The sequence below is a fragment of the Dipteris shenzhenensis genome, chromosome 13 (genome assembly GCF_047967505.1).
Source record: "Dipteris shenzhenensis isolate YYH24624 ecotype China chromosome 13, Dip_SZ_1.0, whole genome shotgun sequence".
NCBI classification, from domain to species: domain Eukaryota; kingdom Viridiplantae; phylum Streptophyta; class Polypodiopsida; order Gleicheniales; family Dipteridaceae; genus Dipteris; species Dipteris shenzhenensis.
The window spans coordinates 9,703,747-9,723,834 of NC_141608.1; positions in this window are offsets into that span (position 1 = coordinate 9,703,747).

A 20,088-nucleotide genomic window follows, 5' to 3' on the forward strand; every position below is an offset into this window, starting at 1 on the left:
TAAGTTTCCGCAAGAGCTTATCCGCAAGTTTCCGCAAGTGCTCCTTCTCTTTTTCCGCATGAGCATAAGCATGAGCTTATGCTTATGCTTATGCATAAGCATAAGCATAAGCTCATGCTTATGCTCATTCATGAGCATGAGCTTATGCGTAAGTTTCCGCAAGAGCTTATGCGGAAATAGAGAATGAGAGAAGCATATGCTTCTCTCATTCTCTTTTTCCGCATAAGCTCCTTCTCTCATTCCGCATAAGCTCCTTCTCTATTTCCGCATGAGCATAAGCATGAGCTTATGCTTATGCTTATGCTTATGCTTATGCATAAGCATAAGCATAAGCTCATGCTTATGCTCATTCATGAGCATGAGCTTATGCGTAAGTTTCCGCAAGAGCTTATGCGTAAGTTTCCGCAAGAGCTTATCCGCAAGTTTCCGCAAGTGCTCCTTCTCTTTTTCCGCATAAGCTCCTCCTCTATTTCCGCATGAGCATAAGCATGAGCTTATGCTTATGCTTATGCATGAGCATAAGCATAAGCTCATGCTTATGCTCATTCATGTCCATGAGCTTATGCGTAAGTTTCCGCATGAGCTTATGCGGAAATAGAGAATGAGAGAAGCATACGCTTCTCTCATTCTCTTTTTCCGCATAAGCTCCTTCTCTCATTCCGCATAAGCTCCTTCTCTATTTCCGCATGAGCATAAGCATGAGCTTATGCTTATGCTTATGCTTATGCGCAAGTTTCCGCAAGAGCTTATGCGCAAGTTTCCGCAAGTGCTCCTTCTCTTTTTCCGCATAAGCTCCTTCTCTTTTTGCGCATAAGCTCCTTCTCTCATTCCGCATAAGCTCCTTCGCAAGTTTCCGCATGAGCATAAGCATGAGCTTATGCATGAGCTTATGCTTATGCTTATGCATAAGCATAAGCATAAGCTCATGCTTATGCTCATTCATGCTTATGCTTATGCTTATGCTTATGCTCATGCTTATGCTCCTTCTCTATTTCCGCATGAGCATGAGCATGAGTTTCCGCAATTTTCCGCAAGTTTCCGCAAGCATAAGCATAAGCATAAGCATAAGCTATCCGCAAGTTTCCGCAAGAGCTTATCCGCAAGTTTCTGCAAGTGCTCCTTCTCTCTTTCCGCATAAGCTCCCTCTCTTTTTCCGCATGAGCATAAGCATGAGCTTATGCTTATGCTTATGCATAAGCATAAGCATAAGCTCATGCTTATGCTCATTCTTCCGCATGAGCTTATGCGTAAGTTTCTGCAAGAGCTTATGCGGAATGAGAGAAGGAGCTTGTCATGAGCTTATGCGCAAGTTTCCGCAAGTGCTCCTTCTCTTTTTTCGCATAAGCTCCTTCTCTTTTTGCGCATAAGCTCCTTCTCTCATTCCGCATAAGCTCCTTCGCAAGTTTCCGCATGAGCATAAGCATGAGCTTATGCATGAGCTTATGCTTATGCTTATGCATAAGCATAAGCATAAGCTCATGCTTATGCTCATTCATGCTTATGCTTATGCTTATGCTTATGCTCATGCTTATGCTCCTTCTCTATTTCCGCATGAGCATGAGCATGAGTTTCCGCAAGTTTCCGCAAGCATAAGCATAAGCATAAGCATAAGCTATCCGCAAGTTTCCGCAAGAGCTTATCCGCAAGTTTTCGCAAGTGCTCCTTCTCTCTTTCCGCATAAGCTCCCTCTCTTTTTCCGCATGAGCATAAGCATGAGCTTATGCTTATGCTTATGCATGAGCATAAGCATAAGCTCATGCTTACGCTCATTCATGTCCATGAGCTTATGCGTAAGTTTCCGCATGAGCTTATGCTTATTCATGAGCATGAGCTTATGCGGAAGTTTTCGCAGGAGCTTATGCGGAAATAGAAAATGAGAGAAGCATATGCGAATCTCATTCTCTTTTTCCGCATAAGCTCTTTCTCTTTCTCTTTTGCGTGAGCATATGCGGAAATAGAGAATGAGAGAAGCTTATGCTTCTCTCCTCCTCTATTTTCGCATATGCGGAAACATGAGCATAAGCTCATGCTCACCCATGAGCATAAGCATAAGCTCATGCGGAAAAAGAGAAGGAGCTTATGCGGAAATAGAGAATGAGAGATGCTTCTCTTGTTGAGAGTTCACGCTCAACATCATGTGATCATGTGTGCATAGCACCATCACGTGATCATATGTGCATAGCACTAACCTTATAGAGTGCTATAAAGGAAAGGGTTAGCTTCCCTAACCCTAACCCTAAAAGGGTTTGTATATATTCTATTTTTTCAACTAATTCTAGTGTACAGTTAGTCATTTGTGGTGTGCTCTCTAGCTGTGCCCTCTCTCCTCATCTCCACTCTTCTCCTCTCTCCTCTTCATATTTTGTCATGGTATCAGAGCATGGTTCTGCCTTCCGTTGAGGCGCCATCCTTCTTGTGAGAGTGATTGAGAGATTGTGAGATTGAGAGTTCTCTTGAGTGATTGTGAGATCCTTCCCTTCACTTCCGTTGAGAGAATTTCCGTCCATTGAAAGAAATTTCCGTCATTGTTCTTGAAAGACTTCCTTGATTGAAAGCAAGAGAGATTGTGAGTGATCTCTGCAAGAGAATCGTGTGAGAGACCTTATCACAAGCCAAAGGCTCTAAAATAGCTCACGACCTGCGAGTAGCGTGCAATAGAGACCAAAGCTCCATCTCTCACTGTCAAGAGCCACGACCACTAAGGCTCTTTTACAGCCCATACGGGCATCTTACCTTAACACGGGCACTTAGCTCTCAACTCGATGACCCGACGGACTGTCTCAAGGTTCTACATCTTCTTGAGATCGCGAACAGTTGCAAGCCATACTGCCAGGCTCAAGATCCTTCACGGCCAGTGCCTCCATTCGACAGCACGAGCGCCCGACTGCCCTTAACTACCTAGCCTTGTAGCCTCCAACGAGGGCTTCAACCGCAAACTCAACTCGACAAGGTAGTCATCTATGAGCTCACGGGTGACATCTATGCTCCCGACGACCTTCAACGAAGAGCGACACACACAGTACAGGTAAGTGGTATTGTAGGCACCAACTCAAGCGAAGAGCCTCCAGCAGCCTGCAACAACAGCTGCCTACGGGCACGCCTCCACGAACTACGAAGCGACTACAAAGCGGCACCTCCAGACGGACGTCCACAAGACCTCCGACTACTCAGGCTTACGAGACCTTCTCCACCGGCGGCCGACTAGCTACAACATCTACAGCAAGCTCCAACCGCCGCCATCAGCTTCGCAGCAAAGCTCCTAGCTCCTCCAGTGAGCTCCAGCATCCACGAGCTTTGACGCCTTCTCCAACAGCGCCATCAACGTCCGACTGCAACTAAACGACGGGCTGCTCCATTGCATTCTCCAACACACGACGCCAATAGCAGCAACAGACGACGCCACAAGCAGCAGATGATGATGCCACAAGCAGCTTCGAGCTCTTGCGCTCCAACGTAGCTCAATTCCCAGCCCCATTTCCTGCACAGCCTCGACGGACATGAAGACGGAATCTTCGTAAATTCCGTTAGAATCTTTCAAAGATTCCGGTGCCCAACAGTCAGACACGTGGCAGATAGAATAGAACCAGGGTCTGGTTGCGATGACCTTGGGTTAACTGGCTGACCCACAGTTGGACACGTGGCAACCTTATCCTACCCACGTGCCACGTCATCATCTTATCTGGCCACGTCAGCTGACACATCACGACTGCCACGTCAGCACCGACTGCCACATCACCTGCCACATCATCAGTGACACGTCATCAGCCACGTCACCTGTGCCACATCATCTGTGCCACCTCAGCAGTCCAGTCAGCACTGACCCCTGCAGGCACAGTCCCTTGCCAGGCACACTGTGCACACACTACATGTGCACACCCCTGCCACCTCAGCACAGAGCTTCACTGGCACACCTCTTGCTAAGCACAGTGCCACATCATCACTGCATGTGACTCACAGTGACACATCATCATTGAGCACCATTTGCACTCCTTTTGCCCCTCCACCTAGATCAAGTCATATCTCTTGATCCAGGAAGAATTTGAGGGTGCTCCAAAAAGGAAAGTCGCTCGATTTTTCGTGCTCTACGCGCTCGTTACATCACGTGCACATTTCGGCGCAAGTTACACTCACATTTGAGCCTCGCCGACAACACCACTTCCTTCACGCACATTTGCCTCTACATCGACGCATCTGACCCAGCACTTAAAAAGAACAAAGGAAAAGGAATTATTTGCTGCTCTTTCATCGATCGACGGTTGGTTTAGATCTAGATCAGAGTAGACTAGATCGCCATAGAGGGGACGCTTTGAATTCCCCAAGTTGCCAATCTAAGCCATGCCCGAAATTCCCGACTAGTACCTACTCGGAGTCAGTCCATACGCTCACATCCGATTTCACATCATTACATTACCTGAAATCTTACGTTCATCAGTTCAGTGAGCAGACTTCAGAGTTCAGAGGCATTGCAGATTGATTCAGTGGGCAGATAGCACTTGATTTCACACACACATGCCACCATTGTAAAGCCTATTTGGCTATCTCACGGCATCGTGCACATCATTTTTCAGCCTTGTAAAGCCTCTTGGCTATTCCCGGCATCATTGCCACAAGCCTTGTAATATAGGTCAGATCTTATTTACTGCAGTTCTATCTTCACCGACGATACAGAGATTTCACTTGGCATCTTCAGTGTATTTGCAGTTGATTCATACAGAGTTTCTTCAGGACACTTTTTGAGTACATTGTTTGCACCATGTCGACTAGCAACCTCAATCTGGAGGCATCTGCTAAGTTAGACAACTCCAATTACGGTACATGGAAATACCGAATGGAGACCATTCTTGTGCTTCAGGACAAATGGGAGTATGTCGATGGATCCATACCTAGACCATTGGCAGATCCAGCCACCAGTAGCTCTACTCCATCTGTTGTCACAGCACCAGCAACGGGATCTACATCGGGATCTACATCTACACAAACAGTTTCCGCATCAGTAGCAGATCCTGCCATTGCCCGAGCTCAAGCAGAATGGGATAAGAAAGACAAGTATGCCTATCACCTGATCAAGCAGAATGTGCAAGATGTCATGCTAGCACAGCTCAACACAGTCAAGACATCAAAAGAAGCATGGGATATGTTCGCAGCTCTCTACGAGTCCAAGAACACATCCAGGATTCTCACCTTGAGAAACCAGATCAACCAGAGTTTCCGCAACAGCAGTGAAACCGGTCATGCTTATGTACTCCGCATCAAAGACTACAACAATCAACTTGCAGCAGCAGGAGAGACTATGAATCCCGCAGAAATGGTTCAAGTAATCCTGAATGGATTAGGAGAAGGATATGAGAATCTGGTCCAGAGTATTGCCATCCAACGGCAAATTCCAACACTGGAAGAACTTCAGTCAGTTCTACTTGGTGAAGAACTCAGGACTCAGGCCATTCAAGCACGTAAAGGTCATTCTAATGATCAGGCATTCACAGCTTCAGACAGAAGCAGAGGCAAAGGCAGAAACAGAGGTAGATCATATCAGAAAAGTGGTCAAAATCAAAGTCAGAATCAGCATCAGCATCAGCAGCATCCTCAGCAACATCAAAATCAGCAAAGAGGAAATCATTCCAACAGAGGAAGATTCCAAGGACGAGGGAATGCATCCACCAATGTGTCAAACATTCAATGCAACTATTGTCACAAGTTTGGACACTATGAAAGAGATTGCCGCAAGAAGCAGTATGACCAAGGCGGTCAATCCAACAGTAATCGAGGGAATTCTCGAGGAAGAGGAAATCATCGTGGTGGACATTCTAGTCACAGTCATTTTGCAAATGAACATGGCAATATGTTTCTTGCAAGTGAGGAATTGCATCAGACTGATATAATGCACCAAGACACTGATTTCAATCCCAAAGAGGATTTCAGCTATCAAGTCGACCAAGTGGAACAGGATCCTTGGTACATCGACAGCGGTGCATCATCTCATATGACAAATCATCAGGAATGGTTCACAAAAATGAAGCCATTAGAAGGTCAAAAGAATGTCATCTATACAGCAGACAATACACCGAATCCGGTTCAAGGGACAGGTGTTATCCCTATGAATAATTTCACTGGTACAAAAGGATTAGTCAAAGATGTGCTCTATGTTCCGAAGCTCAGCAAGAACCTCTTGTCAGTAGGTCAAATGACGGAACACAACTACAAAGTCATCTTCGACGGTGATGAATGCACTATCAGAGACAAATCCAAAAGAGGTCAGCTAGTAGCAAAAGGTGTCAAGGAAGGACGCTTGTACAGGATGCTAGCTACAGTACCAGATAAGCATGCCATGTCAGCTCAAATGCAACAGATGCCACTATCTGCAAAATGGCACAAGAGATATGGTCATGTCAACTTCAAGTACTTGTTAGATCTAAGGAATCAAAATATGGCAATTGGGATTCCGAAGCTACAGTTTCTTGGAAAAGTTTGTGAAGCATGCTGCTTCGGCAAACAAAAGCGAACCAACTTTGTCAGAAGTACCTCTCGTGCACGAGGTATTCTTGATTTGATTCATAGAGATGTATGGGGTTATGCCCAGACCCGCAGCATCAATGGTTCACTTTATTACTTGACCTTCATCGACGACTACAGCAGATATTGTTGGGTCTACTTTCTGAAAGAGAAATCTGAAGTGTTTGCCAGATTTCAAGAATTCAAAGCCATGGTAGAAAACCAAACAGGCAGAAAGATCAAGGTCATGAGATCAGACAGAGGAGGTGAATACATGTCTTCAGCCTTCATGAAGAATGGAAAACCTCACCTACACAGGAGATAGAAGCATCGACTTCACAGTCATCTACAGAACAGGTTGATGCAGAAGAGCAAGAATTGCCAGCAACACCCCAATCAGTGTCACAGCAGCTCAGACGGTCTACTAGGGAAAGCAGACCACCAGCCAGATTGACATATGCTCAGAAAGGCAAAGCAATTCAGGTGGAAACCACCAACTATGCTCTTATGACTACCATCATGGCTACAGAAGAGCCAGTGTACTTCGAAGACGCAGTAGATAAGCCAGAATGGCAAACTGCAATGAATGAAGAAATGGATGCTTTGTATAAAAATAACACTTGGGTATTATGCGACCTTCCACCAGGAAAGAAGGCCATAGCCAACAAATGGGTATACAAAGTCAAGTACAATCCAGATGGCAGTATTCAGAGATACAAAGCCAGATTAGTTGCAAAAGGATTTGCACAACAATATGGCCAAGATTATGATGAGACTTATGCTCTAGTAGCAAAGATGGATTCCATACGGTTCTTGATATCACTAGCGACACTCAGTAAATGGAATGTGTATCAGCTAGATGTCAAGAATGCATTTCTCAATGGTTATCTAGACGAGGAAGTCTACATGCAACAACCAGCCGGTTATGTTGAACCAGGACAGGAGAACAAGGTTTGCCATCTCAAGAAAAGTCTCTATGGATTAAAGCAAGCACCCAGAAGTTGGTACAGCAGAATTGACAAGTATTTTGCTGATCTGGGATACATGAAGTCCAATGCAGATCATACTCTCTACTACAAAGTTCAAGGGGAAGATATTACTATTGCACTTTTGTACGTAGATGATCTGATTGTGACAGGAAGCAAGGATAGCTTCATCAGAAAGCTAAAACAAGACTTATCTGCAGAGTTCGACATGAAAGATCTTGGACTTATGCACTATTGTCTTGGAATTGAGTTCTGGAGAGATTCAGATAGCACATTCATGAGTCAGCTCAAATATGTTGACAGTCTCCTGAAGAAGTTTCATATGGCAGATTGCAAGATTGCAGCCACTCCCATGGAACAGAGTTTGAAACTTACTAAAGATTCAGAAAAGCCTACAGTCAATGACAGATACTACAGGCAACTCATTGGATCTCTTATATATCTGACAATCACACGGCCAGATATTTGTTATGCAGTAAGCTCACTAGCACAATTTATGGCAAATCCAAAACAGTCTCACTGGAATGCAGCCAAAAGAGTCTTGAGATACATCAGAGGTACAAGACAATTTGGGATAGAATACAGAGGAAGTCATCCACGGTTGCATGGATACTGTGATAGTGACTATGCTGGAGATCATGAGACCAGGAGATCGACACAGGGATATGCATTTTTCCTTGGTCAAGGTGCTATATCATGGTTGTCAAACAAACAGCCAACTGTTTCTTTGTCTTCGACTGAAGCAGAATATAGAGCACTCACTACCGGTGCATGTGAGGCTATATGGCTCAGAAGACTATTGTCAGAAACAGATTACTTTGATGAGTCAAAGCCAACAACAATATACTGTGATAATCAATCGGCTCAAGCATTGGCCAAAAATCCAGTATATCACTCCAGGACAAAGCACATTGATGTCAGAGAGCACTTCATCCGAGAAAGAGTGTTACTTGGTGACATCACACTGCAGCATTGTGATAGCAAAGAAAATGTTGCAGATATCTTTACCAAACCACTCGGTAAAGAGCTATTTGAGAAACACCGACTAGCTCTTGGTTTGATGCAGAGGAAGGACATTCCCATTAAAGGGGTGTGATGGAATGTAATGCTCAGTCCTTCTTCGATTCCCCAGAATCATCATCTTGAGGGAAGGCCTACTTCATGATGTTGATCTTGAGGGAAGGTGTTGAGAGTTCACGCTCAACATCATGTGATCATGTGTGCATAGCACCATCACGTGATCATATGTGCATAGCACTAACCTTATAGAGTGCTATAAAGGAAAGGGTTAGCTTCCCTAACCCTAACCCTAAAAGGGTTTGTATATATTCTATTTTTTCAACTAATTCTAGTGTACAGTTAGTCATTTGTGGTATGCTCTCTAGCTGTGCCCTCTCTCCTCATCTCCACTCTTCTCCTCTCTCCTCTTCATATTTTGTCATCTCTCCTTCTCTTTTTCTGCATAAGCTCCTTCTCTTTTTCTGCATGAGCATAAGCATGCGGAAACTCATCCGTCTCATGCTTATGCTCATGCATGTGCATGAGCTTATGCTTAAGTTTCCGCATAAGCTCATGCACATGCGTGAGCTTATGCGGAAATAGAGAATGAGAGAAGCATAAGCTCATTCTCTATTTCTGCATAAGCTCATTCTCTATTTCCCACTCTATTTCCCCCTTCTCTCATTCTCTATTTTCCCTCATCTCTTTCCCTTTCTCTCATTCTCTATTTCCTCGTTCTCATTCTTTTCTTTACTTTACATCTTCTTTCCCTCTTATCTTTCCCTCTTCTTTCCCTCTTTCCTTTCCCTCTTCTTTCCTTTCCCTCTTCTTTCTTCTTGCCTATGCCTATGCCTATGAGAATGCTCATGTTTGTTTATTTGTTTTCTGTTTTCGTGTTTGTGTCTATGTTAGACATGGGATCACGTCGCTCATCGGACGAGTACGGACAGCCTCGCAGGAGGAGAGCTCACGATCTATATGCTCCAGAGGACTTTGATTCCTCTCAGGCGACTACCCCGAGGACTACCCCTGGTCCGACTCCTCTCGGTCCTAGCACTGTGACTACCCCTGGTCCGACCCCTCTTCCACGTAGCACTGCGACTACCCCTCAGGGGACTCCTTTGCTAGCCGCGCATGGCTTTGTTGGGACTCCCGACGAGTTTGTAGCGCAGATGAGCGATGAGGAGGCAGCGAGATTCTTCTCTCTGCTCTCTCAGAGGACCTCCGCAATTCCTTCCCCTACACCGACGGGTGGACGTACAGCCCAGCCATCCCCTCGCGCCCCTTCGACCGCGGGATCATCACCTGCGCATGCCTCCCGCAAGGGAAGGAAGAGTAGGATGGGCGGCTCATGTTGTGCTGAATCAGGAGATGTAGACGAGTCAGCACACTCACGCTCCTTTAGGTCTCCACTTGGTCCGGAGACACAGTATCAGTCAGGTCCCTTTCCCTCTCCTACTCCCACAGCTACTCCTCGATCCGGAAGCGGTCGCGCAGCTTCCACTCCTTCAGACTCTGCTACCGTCAGTCCCCCTTACTCATCAGGGGATCTCTCCTATCAAATCACATCTGCCGGAGAGATAATAGAAGACAAAAAGGGCAAAGCAGTGATGGCCGCCATGAGGCGGTTGATGAGTCATCACTTCAAGAGCGGCATAAATATCGATTGGCGGTATCAAGATGGCCAAAAGAAGCAGGCGGTGATCGATGAGTTAAAACTCAGATTTCCTAATCCGCCAAATGTGGAGTTTAATAACAGTTATATGCTCGAGTGCATGGGTTTGGTCCTAAAGCATCGCAGATCAACCATGCGTACTTCCATTACAAAGGGGTTGTCTAAACCCAGCTGGGCAGACAAAGCTGATTGGAAGTTCTTGAAGAAGCAGAATAGGGACCATCCTGAAATGTTCGAGGGTCAGAGGAGGGCTGCAAAGAGACGGCTGGATGTCGTAGGTACTTCGCACTTTGGTGCAGGTGGATGGTATGCGTTCGAGGCAACCGTGGTAAGTTTACTTCTTTCCATTTAATGTATTGTTCTATTTGTTTTACTTACATATTACATGCACTTTAGCTAACTCTAACTCTCGTAAATTGGATCCACAGCAAGCTGCGATGGGTCATCTTCCTATGGATGCAGAGACGCGGCGCGCATTTCGGATAGGAACCAAGCCGTGGTTCATTGAGCAAGAGGCAATGGGAGCGACAGTCGATTGGGCTGAGGTGGCTGCTCGCACGGTATAATTTTACTCCTGCTTGTAATCTCACTTTTTAATTTAAGTTCCAATCTAATTTTCAATTTATATGGTTCACTCTCAGGGTCAAAGCTCAAGCATCCCATCATCAAAGACGAGCAATCAACAGGGGCAAGGATCGGACGCAGGTGCCGATGACGAAGGAGAAGACGCAGGTGTCGGGGACGAGGGAGAAGATGCAGGTGCCGAGGACCAGGGAACAGCCCAACAAGACGATTCGGATTCGGATTCGGATTAGTAGTGGTAGTAGCATTTTTCATATCCGCTCGTTAGAGCCATTTTGTATCGCCCTTTCACAGGGTAATTTTGTTTCAAACACAGTTGTATATGTATATGCATTTCTTCCCCATCGTTCACAAGAACAATTTTGTATCACCCTGCAAGCAAGGGAAATTTTGTATAAAAAACTTTCTTTTGTAATTACAAAAAAAAAAAAAAAGGTTAGTGGGGCTAAACAGGGCTTCCTTTTGGCCCTGTTTAGCCCCACTAACCATTTTTTTTACCTTCTGTTAATCGTCGCTATATAGCGACGTTTACCAGTGTCGCTATATAGCGATGATTAACAGAGTCGCTATATAGCGACGTTTTTATCGTCGCTATATAGCGACGTTTACATCGTCGCTATATAGCGACGATTAACAGCGTCGCTATATAGCGACGGTTTATAGCGACGCTCCTTTTTCGACGATTTTAACGACTTTTATAGCGACCTTTGCGCCCGTGAAAAAAAAAAAATTTAATGTAAAAAGCGTCGGTATTTCCGTCGGAAAATGGCCTATGCCTTGTAGTGGACATTGAAAGAAGCATGGGATATGTTTGCAGCTCTATATGAGTCAAAGAACACTTCCAAGATTCTCACACTAAGAAACCAAATCAACCAAAGTTTTTGCAACAGCAGCGAAACCGGTCATGCTTATGTTCTCTGGATAAAAGACAACAACAATCACCTCACAGCAGCATGAGAGATGATGAATCTAGCATAAATGATTCAAGTCATCCTGAATGAACTAGGAGAGGGATATGAGAATCTAGTCCAGAGTGTTTCCATCCAACAGCAAATTCTGACACTCGAAGAACTTCAGTCAGAGTTCTTCTTGGTAAAGAACTCAAGACGCAAGAAATCCAAGCATGAAAAGTTCATTCTAATGATCAGGCATTCAAAGCTTCAAACAAAAGCAAAGGCAGAGGCAAAGGTATAGGTAGATCATTCTAGAAAAGTGGTCATCATCAGCAATAGAATCATCAACAAAGTCAAAATCAGCATCATCCTCAACAACATCAGCACCAGCAAAAGGAAATCATTCCAACCGAAGAAGATTCTAAGGACAAGGGAATGTTGCATCCACCAACGTGTCAAACATCCAGTGTAACTACTGTCACAAGTTTGGACACTATGAAAGAGATTGCCGCAAGAAGCAATACGACCAAGGCAGTCAATCCAGCAGTAATCGAGGAAATTCCTATGACAGAGGAAATCATCATGGTGGACATTCTAGTTACAGTCATTTTGCAAATGAACATGGAAATATGTTTCTTGCAAACGAGGAAATGCAGCAAACTGATACAGTGTACCTAGACACTGATTTCAATCCAAAAGAGGACTTTATCTATCAAGTCGACCTATCAAAATAGGATCCCTGGTATATTGACAGCGGTGCATCATCTCACATGACAAATCATCAGGAATGGTTCACAGAGATGAAACCATTAGAAGGTCAAAAAAATGTCATCTCTACACAGCAGATAATACATCAAATGCAGTTCAGGGGACAGATGTTATCCCTACAAACAATTTCACTGGTACGAAAGGATTAGTGAAAGATGTACTCTATGTTCCAAAGCTTAGCAAGAACCTCTTGTCAGTAGGTCAAATGATGGAACACAACTATAGAGTCATCTTCGAGGAGATGAATGAACTATCAGAGATAAATCCAAAAGATGTCAGCTACTAGTAGCAAAAGGTGTAAAGGAAGGATACTTGCACACAATGCTAGCTACAATACCAGAAAAGCATGCCATGTCAGCTCAACCACAACAGATGCCACTATCTATGCCAAATGGCACATGAGATATGGTCATGTCAATTTCAAGTACTTATTAGATCTCAGGAATCAAAATATGGCAATTGGGACTTTGAAGCTACAGTTTCTTTGAAAAGTTTGTGAAGCATGCTGCTTCGACAAACAAAAGCAAACCAATTTTGGCAGAAGTACCTCTCGTGCACGAGGTATTCTTGATTTGATACTACAGATGCATGGGGTTATGCCCAGACCCACAGCATCAATGGTTCACTTTACTACTTGACTTTCATCGACAACTATAGCAGATATTATTGGGTCTACAATCTGAAAGAGAAATCTGAAGTGTTTTCCAGATTTCAAGAATTCAAAGCCATGGTAGAAAACTAGACAGGTAGAACGATCAAAGTCATGAGATCAGATAGAGGAGGTGAATACATGTCTTCAGCATTCATGAACTTTTGCAAAAGTCACGACATTCAAAGACAATTCACATGTGCAGATACTCCTCAGTAGAATGCAAGAGCTGAAAGGAAGAATGGTACTTTAGCAGACTCAATGCTTAGTGAAAAGCATCTTCTGAATCCATATTGGGCAAAAGCAATAGCCACGGCAAACTACTTGCTTAATCGGCTTCCGACCAAACTGATATAGGGTATGACTCCTTATGAAGCATTCACTCGACACAAGCCACACATTGGGCATCTCCACATATTTGGTTGCATAGCATATGCCCACATACATGATGATCATTGCAGGAAATTGGATGCGAAGTCATGCAAATCCATCATGGTTGGCTATAGTGAAGAAAGAAAAGCATACAAGTTGTATGATCCCATCAACCGCAAGGTCATTATCTCCAGAGATGTAATCTTTGATGAGGAATCAGAATGGAAAGCATTGACTTCACAGTCATCTATAGAAAAGGTTGATGAAGAAGAGCAAGAATTGCCAAAAACACCCACCAGGCAGAGCCACAGCAGCTCAGATGGTCTACTAGGGAAAGCAGACCTCCAACTAGATTGACATATGCTCAGAAAGGAAAAGCAATTCAGGTTGAAATGGCCAACTATGCTCTTATGACTACCATCATGGCTACAGAAGAGCCAGTATACTTCGAAGACATAGTAGATAAGCCAGAATGGCAAATTGCTATGAATGAAGAAATGGATCCTTTGTATAAGAATAATACTTGGGAATTATGCGACCTTCAGGGATGTTTTTATCGAAGCTATACTTATATATTAATATAAAATCTTGACGAAAGTTTATCAAGCTAGTTTTTTTAGTTTCACAATATTTGTATAGCATATTACACTTTTATATATTTTCTTTTTAATTTTGAAGAAGAGGTTGTAAATCCTGGGTGGCGAAACTTTAAAACTTTTCTTATAAAAGTGTCATATCTTGGCAAAATTTTCAAACCTTTATTTTTATCAAGGCATACAAACTTTCGACACCAATATAAAAATTTCACTTCTTAACGAAACTAATAGGAAAAAATCATCCATGGTGACCCTCCACCAGGAAAGAAGGCCATAGTAAACAAATGGGTATACAAAGTGAAGTACAATCTAGATGGAAGTATTCAAAGATACAAAGCCAGACTAGTTGCAAAAGCATTTGCACACCAATATGGTCAAGATTATGATGAGACTTCCATACGGTTCTGGATATCACTAGTGACACTCAGCAGATGGAATGTGTACCAATTGGATGTCAAGAATGCATTTCTCAATGGTTACCTAGACGAGGAACCTACAAGGAAGTCTACATGCAACAACCAGCAGGCCAGGAAAGGAGAATAAGGTTTTCCATCTCAAGAAAATTCTCTACATCTTAAAGCAAGCACCAGAAGTTGGTACAGCAGAATCGACAAGTATTTTGCTGATTTGGGATACATGAAGTCCAATGCAGATCATACTCTCTATAAAAAAGTTCAAGGGGAAGACATTACTATTGCACTTTTGTACGTAGATGATCTAATTGTGATCAAAAGCAAGGATAGCTTCATCGTAAAACTAAAACAAGACTTATCTGTCGCTACAGAGTTCGACATGAAAGATCTTGGACTTATGCACTATTGTCTTGGAATTGAGTTCTGGAGAGATTCAAAGGTACAAGATAGTTTGGAATAGAATATAGAGGAATTCATCCATGGTTGCATGGATACTGTGACAGTGACTATGCCAGAGATCATGAGACCAGGAGATCGACACAAGGATATGCATTTTTCCTTGGTCAAGGTGCTATATCATGGTTGTCAAACAAACAACCAACTATTTCTTTGTCTTCGACTGAATTAGAATATAGGGCACTTGCTACAGGTGCTTGTGAGGCTATATGGCTTAGAAGACTATTGTCAGAAATAGATTACTTTGATGAATCAAAGCCAACAACAATATACCATGATAATCAATTGTCTCAAGCATTGGCCAAGAATCCAGTATATCACTCCAAGACAAAGCACATTGATGTCCAAGAGCACTTCATCAGAGAAAGAGTGTTACTTGGTGACATCACACTGCAGCATTGTGATAGCAGAGAGAATGTTGCAGACATCTTTACAAAACCACTCGGTAAAAGCTTTTCGAGAAACACCGACTAGCTCTTGGTTTGACACAAAGGAAGGACATTCCCATTAAAGGGGTGTGATGGAATGTAATGCTTAGTCCTTCTTCGATTCCCCAAATTCATCATCTTGAAGGAAGGCCTACTTCATGATGTTGATCTTGAGGGAAGGTGTTCAGAGTTCACGCTCAACATCATGTGATCATGTGTGCATAGCACCATCATGTGATCATATGTGCATAGCACGAACCCAATAGAGTGCTATAAAGGAAAGGGTTAGATGCCCTAATCCTAACCCTAAATGAGTTTGTATATATTCTATATTTTCAACTAAATCTAGTGTACAGTTAGTCATTTGTGGTGTGCTCTCTAGCTATGCCCTCTCTCCTCATCTCCACTCTTCTCCTCTCCCCTCTTCATATTTTGCCATCACTCACTGGTGGTTTGCATTGGGTTGCAGTGGATGCTTCATAGGCCATTCGGATGCATTGTGATCCTTGTTGGATGTGATAATAGGCCTAGATTACCTTGTGGGATTCTTTATTGGTGGATGTTTAGCACACAGATGCTATTTTATGTTGAGGGATAGCTTTGGCACATTCTTGTTGATGCACTGATAGTGCTATGCTCTCTTGGATGACACATTATTGATGCTTATGCCCATGGATGGTATTTATGCTTGAGGCATTGTCTCTTATTAGCATTGGGTTTGCCATTGTTTTGTCATTGTAGGTTGGCATTTTCTTTTGGGCTAGATTTGTCATTGCACGTTGGCATTTTCTTTTGGGACAGATTTTCTCATCTAGATGCATCATATATGCACATGAGTCACATGTGTTTTGATGCTTTGACCTTTGAGTTTTTGGTGATATTACCCTCCATTGTGGTAGACTTATTAGGGTGCACCTCATATTTGGTGTGATTCTTTCTTGCAAGTTCTAGCATTTGGGATTTTGCTTTATTTCCATCATGGCATCCTCTTCCATGTCTAAATAAGATTTTTTCAGCATTGAAAAGTTTGATGTGACAAACTTTTCTCTATGGAAAGAATAGATAAGGGATGTGATTTTTCAAAAGAAGCAGATTAAACCCCTAGAAGGGATTGGAGCTAAGCCTGCACGTATGTCTGAGGATGATTAGAATGAGTTGGATGCATTATCAAAGTCTAATGTTAGAATTCATCTTGCAGAGTCATTTTATTTCACAGTAGTAAATGAGCAGACTATGGAAGATTTTTGGAAGAAATTATGTGCCACTTATGAGAAGGAAACTGCCTTTAAAGCTCACCTCATGAAGAGGTTATTTGATCTGTAGATGAAGGAAGGGGTCTCCATTTCTTCTCACTTGAATGAATTCAATATTATTTTCACCAGCTTCAGGCTCAAAAGATGAATTTTGATGCAGAGACTAAGGCAATATTCCTCTTGTGTTCATTTGCCATCCTCATGGGATACCTTCTATATAGTTGTTAGTAACTCTGCACCTGGTGGAGTACCTTAAGTTTGATGATGTTGTGGGTAGCTTGTTGTCTGAGGAGGTTAGACACAAGTATATGAAAGGCAACAAGCAGGATGCAACCTTAAATGTGTAAAGGGTAAGATCACAGTTCTAGGGGAGGTCCAAGAAAGAGAGAAGTTCCATAGCAAATCCAAGGCAATGTGGAACATTGAGTGTTACCATTGTGGCAAGAAGGAGCACATAAAAAAGGATTGCTACAAGCTGAAAAGAGGGCAAAAGCATACAAAAAATAATAACACACTATTCAAAAATTTTGGACTTTCTCTCTTGGTTTGGACTTTTTTTGGGAGCATATCCTCTCCACTCAACTTCACTTAGTGAGCTCAAAAATTGGGTTTTTTAGAGCACTAAATGGGTCACTTATATACAAATATGGCCTTATTAAGCTAAAAAGTCAAGTGGTGACCTCTAATAAAAAAAAACATGGCTCAATGAAGCTATAATTCCCAAACTTTCACATGGTGCCCCCATCCAATAACTATAATAATAATAATAATAGTCTCCTAACTCTAGTTTAAATTTAACACTATGCTGATAAAGTGAAAATATGACACCATATGAAAAGATTTTGTTGAATTCAACATATAAGTCACCATTTTTTTGAAAAAAAAGAGTTTGTTGAACTCAATATATAAGTGGTGTATATATACACCCTTTGTTTGAAAAACAAAGCATACAATACATTATCTTATTGGTGGTGTATAGATACCCCATTTGTATGGAAAACAGCATACAAAACATTATCTTATGCATCTGAATCTCAGTTAGAGTCAATAAATTCATGTAATGTATTTGCGCTTGATGGGTCAAGTCTTGCCAAATGATGTTTAATATGGACATGACTTGGATCAGGAATTGTGATACATTTTTCAACATTGTATCCATGCTTCTTTTTAAAACTTCGTGTCCTCGATTTCCAGCAATGAATAATGCTACTGACTTCCACCTCTGTTAATCCCTCATTATTTGGAACCCATTCACGTTTCCTTTGCAAGCATTCCTCACAGAGTTGTTTTATTGTATATCTTCTTGGGAGACTTTTCAATGGCTTTGCTTCATACCATAAAGCTGTGAATGTTATAGGAGTTCCCTTGTCATTCCTTTTTATCTTAGCAACATTTGCAACCCAAATTGGGCCACCTTGGTCATCCAACTTTGAACCTGGATCAGATGCCCAAACTGCAACAAATAGACCCTCTTCTATCTCATTAGATGGTATGAGCTCTGGTAAGGGTTTGTCTCCCTTCCTGCTACAATATTTTCGAGGTAAAAGGCATTCCTCTGCTTCCTCCATATCTACTAACATATTTATATCCAAAGGAAAACTTGGTGACCTAGCTTGTTCGGGCCAAAAGGATTCACAGTATTCAATGCTCATTAAGTTTTCTTGTCTTTCTAAAGATTGGATAAGTGCTTCAGTTGATTTAATTGTCTCCAAATTCTTAGTTGATTGCTCAAGATATTTCTGTATCATACTTTGAAGATGTTTAATGAGTGCTTTAAAGCCTTTCATTTCATCTATGTCAAGTGATTTGTTTTTTGCAAGAACAAATCTAGTTTCCTCCAATGGAATTATTTGTTGTTGTAATAAAGCATATGACTCACTCCATAAATGATCTCCATCTATTGAAGTTCTTCCATTGCATCACTAGAATATTGTTATGCATGTGAAACCCAAAGTAATGTGGATTTGTGTGTCCTATTAGGGTATCATCTCCTTCTTGTAAATGTGGCTCTATGAATGCTCTCCAATCTACCATCCTCTCTAAGATAGCCACTTCTGATTCTTCCTCGCGAGACCCTCCAATTTTTTTCCCAATTCGAAATAGCATATCCTCCATTGTCAAAACATCCATTGACTTCAACTAACCAGAGATAACACTGAAGATTTGATCTATGTATTCATGTATATGGCTGACAAGAAGAAAACCAACTTCCACTTCTTCAAATATTTTCAAACCAACCGGCATAGAGCATAAAGCAAATATATATTTATTCTTAATCTCTCTCCAACAATTATCAGCTTGTATTTGCAATGTGTTAAGTAAAGATCCGCGAGCATCTCTAACCTTTCTTATTGCTTTCATGATTGATGTAACAACCTGGTTACTATCATGGTCATGCAAACTATCAATCCATACATCACAAAAGATTCGGTATCCATGTACTAATACTCCACACAAGTGTGTTTTTAGTCCATGTTTTCCCTCCAATGCCAGTGGGATACGTCTATATTGTGGCAAAGTTGTATTCTGGTCCATGCCATCAATGGTGATGCACACAGACTTATCGACATGTGAAATAGCTTCCCCTCTCCAAGAAGCATACAACTTTCGAGCATCCTGCACATGACATAAATGGATTGATCGCCCTTCCCTTACGAGAGGCATGCGCAGGTGATGACCCCTCGGTCAAAGGGGCACGAGGGGACGGCTAGGCAGTACGTCCACCCGTCGGTGTAGGGGAGGGAATTGCTGAGGTCCTCTGGGATAGCAGAGAGAAGAATCTCGCTGCCTCCTCATCGCTCATCTGCGCTACAAACTTGTCGGGACTCCCGACAAAGCCATGCGCAGCTAGCAAAGGAGTTCCCCGAGGGGTAGTCGCAGTGCTACGTGGAAGAGGAGTCAGACCAGGGGTAGTCGTAGTGCTAGGTCCGAGAGGAGTCAGACCAGGGGTAGTCCTCGGGGTAGTCGCCTGAGAGGAATCAAAGTCCTCTGGAGCATAAAGATCATGAGCTCTTCTCCTGTGAGGCTGTCCGTACTCATCAGATGAGTGACGTGATCCCATGTCTAACATAGACACAAACACGAAAACAAAAAACAAAAAAACAAACATAAGCATAGGCATAGGCATAGACATAGGCAAAGAGGGAAAGAAGAGGAAGAAGAGGAAGAGGAAGAGGAAGAAGAGGAAGAGATCTGAAGAAGAGGGAGAGAAGAGGGAAAAGAGAAGGGGGAGGAGAAGAGGAAGAAGAGGGAAAGGAAAGAGAAGGGGGAAAGAGAGAAGAAGAGGAAGAGAAGAAGAGGAAGAGAAGAGGAAATAGAGAATAAGAGAATGGGGAAATAGAGAATAAGAGAATAAGGAAAGGGAGAAGGGGGAAAGAGAGAATAAGAGAAGGGGGAAAAAAGAGACATATGCTCATGCTTATGCATGAGCACATGTCTACTTCGCTTATGCTCATGCATAAGCATAAGCATGAGCATATGTCTCATTTTCTTATGAGCATAAGAGAAGGGGGAATAAGAGAATAAGAGA